The sequence below is a fragment of the Octodon degus genome, unplaced genomic scaffold (genome assembly GCF_000260255.1).
Source record: "Octodon degus isolate 3935 unplaced genomic scaffold, OctDeg1.0 scaffold00042, whole genome shotgun sequence".
In the NCBI taxonomy this organism is placed as follows: Eukaryota; Metazoa; Chordata; class Mammalia; order Rodentia; family Octodontidae; genus Octodon; species Octodon degus.
In genome coordinates this window covers 2,235,965-2,240,411 of record NW_004524618.1, presented here as the reverse complement: position 1 = coordinate 2,240,411, position 4,447 = coordinate 2,235,965, and the positions used below count along the sequence as shown (strand labels likewise).

Genomic DNA, 4,447 nt, shown 5'->3' with positions numbered 1-4,447 from the left:
AAAAAAAAAAAGAAAAAACAGGAATAATAGGTTCCAAGGCATCAACTGAGGAGGTCAAACAACCTCTTTGGGTGGGTGGGTGAGTTTCTGAGACAGGGTCTCATTATGTAATGCAGGCTATGCTTATGTAGCCCAGGCTGGCTGAGGCAAGAGGGTGATCCTCTTGCCTCAGCCTCTCAAGTGCTGGGATTACAAATAGGCACCACCACGCCTGGCTGAGGTTAAACTTCTCAACAGTAGCATAGCCCTTACTGTTCTTCAAGAAAGAATTCCATCCCTCTTTCCTTGTTTCTGTGGCAATGAGAATCAAACCCAGAGCCTCACACATGCTAGGTAAGCCCCTACCACTGAGGTGCATCCCCAGGCCCTTCTTGCCTTCACGGTGTTCAGAGCCCAGATATCCTCTGTCAAGATGACCAGAGCCCAGATATCCTCTGTCAAGACCTGGAGCTGGTGTGTAGCAAGCTCAGCAGTGCTTCCCCTAAGTGTCAAGGTATCACATGTGCCTGCAGAACACAGACTGCTGAGGGAGGAAGAACAGTCAGATTGTGCCCTATCTTTGAAAGTTTCAGTGTGCGGGATGGGGAGATAGCTCAGCAGTCTAAGTGCTTGCTTGGCAAACGCAAGTCCTGAGTTTGATCCCTGGTATGATGTGTTGTAACACTAGAGTCCAAGCTGTATAGCAAGACCCTGTATCAATAATGATGATGATGATGATGATGATGATGATGATGATATGATAATAATAATAATGATAATAATAATAATAATAATAATAATAATAGAAAGAAAGTTCCAGGGTGAAGCCAACACACAGGAGAGGTCCGGGGAGATGGCTCAGTGGAATAAGCGCTTCCCTGGCAAGTGCAAGGGTCTGAGTTCAACCCCCGGTTCCTCAAAAAACACAGGAGAGGGGCTGGTGAGATGGCTCAGTGGTCTAAAGCACCTACTTGGAACAAGCTTGGCAAAGCAGAGGGACCGCGGTTCAATCCCCCAGCACCACATGCCAGCCAGCCCTGCCCCCTGGTGGGCTGAGCTGCCCCCCCACACACACAGACACACACAAAAAAAAAAAAAAAAAAAAAACACAGGAGAAGAATCTGCAACTGTCTATACCACCCTGCTTTATATAAAGGCCCACACTTCTTGTGTAAGCACTGTGGGCTGCTGGCAGAGCTGTGTCCAGGGAAGGCTTTCTCTGCAACTGGAAGAGCATCCCTGCCCGAGATGTCATACCCTGGGGGAAGACATAAAGCTTGGCACAGCCAGGAACAGAGTCAGGACTCCCCAGGAAGAAGAGAGTTCCTGGGAGTTTTTTGTTTGTTTGTTCATTTGTTTTGGCAAAACCAGGGATTGAATTCAGGCCCTTGCACTTGTCAGGGAAGCACTTATTCCACTGAGCCAGATCCTCAGCCCCTCCTTGGAGTTTTGCTGAATGAACCAGCCCAGATGAGGGAGCAGAGGAAGTAAAGTTCAAAGTCAGTCCTGTTGGCCTCTGGCCCAGCCCAGATGTTCCTGCCTGGGCCACCTGACTGCCCCCACTCACAAGCTCTCCACAGCCATTCCCAATTTCTAAAGCCCAGGGGCTTTGTCCTTGCTCTGAGCCAAGCTGTACACACCTCATCTACTACCAGAAACGATGAGCCTACAAAACTGTAGGAGGTCTTGGGGATGGGACACCACAGATTATATTCGTGGAACACAACACACCCATGCGATGCTACCTCATTTTAGTACAGTGTGACCCCAGGCATTGTATGAAAGGTGTTCTCCCTGTTGTCCCAGGACCCTAATGCCCAAAGCCCCCTCCAGGCAGACTCTACCTCCAGACACATAGTTCCCATCCACCAAAGGAGGGTCCACAGGCCTCCTCCAGCTGGAGAAGATCAGGGCCTTCTTTGCCTGGTAATAGCAGCTTACCTACCTCCAGGAACCCAAATAAGGCTATAAATGAGACCCTCAGCAGAAGCCCATGGGCTCCTGCCAATGTGAGAAGGCCCAACTGCGGAATCCAGCCATGAAATATGTATAACACACAAGTGCAAAGATGGGTGCTCTGGAGCCTAGGTGCTTCATGGTACAAACATCCAACAGCTCTGCTTTCTCCACACTTGGGCACAACAGACATGCGGCTGGCAGGCGGGAGCCTGAAAGCTTGCCGTAGAGCACCCAAAGCAGGTCTCACAGCAAAATTCCAAAGACAAAACCTCTATCTTTTTTTTTTTTTCCTTTGCATTTAGTACAGGGTCTACAAGGTCTCACTACATAGGTCGGACTCATAGTGATCCTCCTGTTTTCAGCCTAAGCGCTGGGATCACAGGCGTGCACCATCACACCTAGTCTCAATCACTGTCTCAGCACGCCCCGGTTGGGACAAGGCCAGGGCCGGCACAGCATGCTGGGGATCGAACCCAGGCCACTGTGCTCTGCCTAAGTAGGCACTTTAGTCTGCTGAGCTATCTGGCCAACTCTTCTCTCTCTCTTCCATGGCACAGTCTCACTGTGTCACCCAGGCCAGCCTTGTATTTTTCATCCTGTTCTCAGTCTTCCTACTGGGGAGATTACAGGTGAAGGTCATCACACTTGGCAAAAGTCTTCAAAAGAAAAACAACAAACAAATGGGAGGGGAAATACAAGTGCTGCCTCGGTTCACAAACTTAATTCTTTCTTCATTTTTGGTTGCAAATAAAATTGGATGAGAACAGAGTAACATTTCCCCATGAGGTCAACATTGAACCTAGACACTAAATTTGATTTGGTTTTTATCCAATTCATTTTGTGATCACAATGTGGAAAGAATTAAGTTTGTGAACTGAGGTATCACTGTACAAAACATGTTCTGTGTACCCATCTCAATGAGCTCATGCAGTGAAGTTCTTTCTAAATGGATGGATATGTGGATGGTGGATGGATGTAAAGTCTTCCTAATTTGGTCAACTGGTAGAAATAAGAATTCTTCCTTGTTCTTGAGCCTGAGCAGACCGTTTAGACATGGCCTTGAGGCTCCTGACCACAGCGTGCACATCTGTGGGCAGCCTCATGGCTGATGCCCAGCATATGGGACAAACCATACCAGTGTTACAGTACAAGCTGCAGTATGAGGCTTTGACGAATTTCCTTGGTGACAAGGCATCCAGAAAACTGACAAAAAGAAGCAAAGTGATAACCTATAGTTATCACAGCAACTTATGTACTGGGAAAGGCAGGGACACAAAAACAACAGCAGAGAGTCTAGGCCTGAAGCACTTTCCAGAAGCAGGGATCCATTCCATATCCAGTGTCTCAGGAGATGGGAAACCCTTGGATGAGGAGCTCACTTGCAGTTGTAGTCTGGAGAAGTTTTATGATAACTCACAAAGCAATGATAGAAACAGCTACTGCCTGCAGTCTTGGCTGTACTGAAATTGCCTTGTGCAGTATGCAGATATCCTGGAGCACCTGCTGAGCACGGGACAAGGTGTGGTCCTGGAGCACTCCTTCGGCTGGGACTTTGTCATCCTGGAGGCGATGTATAACCAGGGCTACATCCAGAAGCAGTGCGTGGACCACTAAATGAGATGAAGAAACTCACCAACCCTCAGTACCTGCCCCTCCATGTGGTGATCTGCTCAGAGGTCCAGTGGCGAATCCAGAAGGGCAACCCACATGAAATGAAGATCACCTCTGCCTATCTCCAGGACATCGAGAATGCCTATAAGACCTTGCTCCCTCAGATGAGTGAGAAACGTGAGGTTTTGATATACAGTGCGAGGGACATCCAAGATACAGTGCAATAAAAGTGGTAGAGGACATTGAATACCTCAAGTATGACAAAGGACCTTGGCTGAAGCACGATGACCAAGTCCTTCACAACCTGCGGATGCTGGTTCAGGATAAGTTGCAAGGGCTGCATTCCACGACTACACCTGTCTATCTCCCAGAACACAATCGGAGCTCACCAGACTGGATCTTCTGTATATTCAGAGAGCTGCAGGGACACAGGTACACCACTGAGTAAAATGCTGAGGTGGGCGACAAGTGGATCTGGCTGAAGTGAGTGGTGCCCTCCACACTGCTGTGTCACAGCAGTGAAGATGTCTGTTCTGTGGATGCTTTGCAGTCACACAGCAGGAGAGATGGCCTGGCAGAGGCGATCTCCCCTGTACTTAGTGAGGTGGCAGAAAGAGTTGCCATTGAAAAGCTTTAGAGCCTCTCACAGTATTGGAATCCTCTGCAATTTTACAGAAGACACTGAGAGCAGCAGCCCTCTCCCAAAACCCCACGTCTCATTGCAGCCCTGTGTCATGCAGCTCTCATACATTGTTCTTCAGCTCCTAAAATAAAGCCATCTCTGTGGGGGGAAAAATAGGAATTCCTCCCCATCGGGACCCACACACATTTAAAAAATTAAGAATTGCAGTTTTATGACTTAATGAGCTCATCTGAGTGATAGAGAGGGCTTTCTTTT

The 4,447-nt window shown here is 48.3% G+C and overlaps 1 protein-coding gene and 1 pseudogene across 2 annotated transcripts in view; one reads left to right on the top strand and one right to left on the bottom strand.

Moving 5' to 3' along the window:
• Sufu (SUFU negative regulator of hedgehog signaling) overlaps positions 1-4,447 on the bottom strand; it is a 163,814-nt gene that overhangs the window by 77,864 nt on the left and 81,503 nt on the right. The window lies entirely within an intron of this gene.
• Positions 2,992-4,031, top strand: LOC105742202 (annotated as a pseudogene).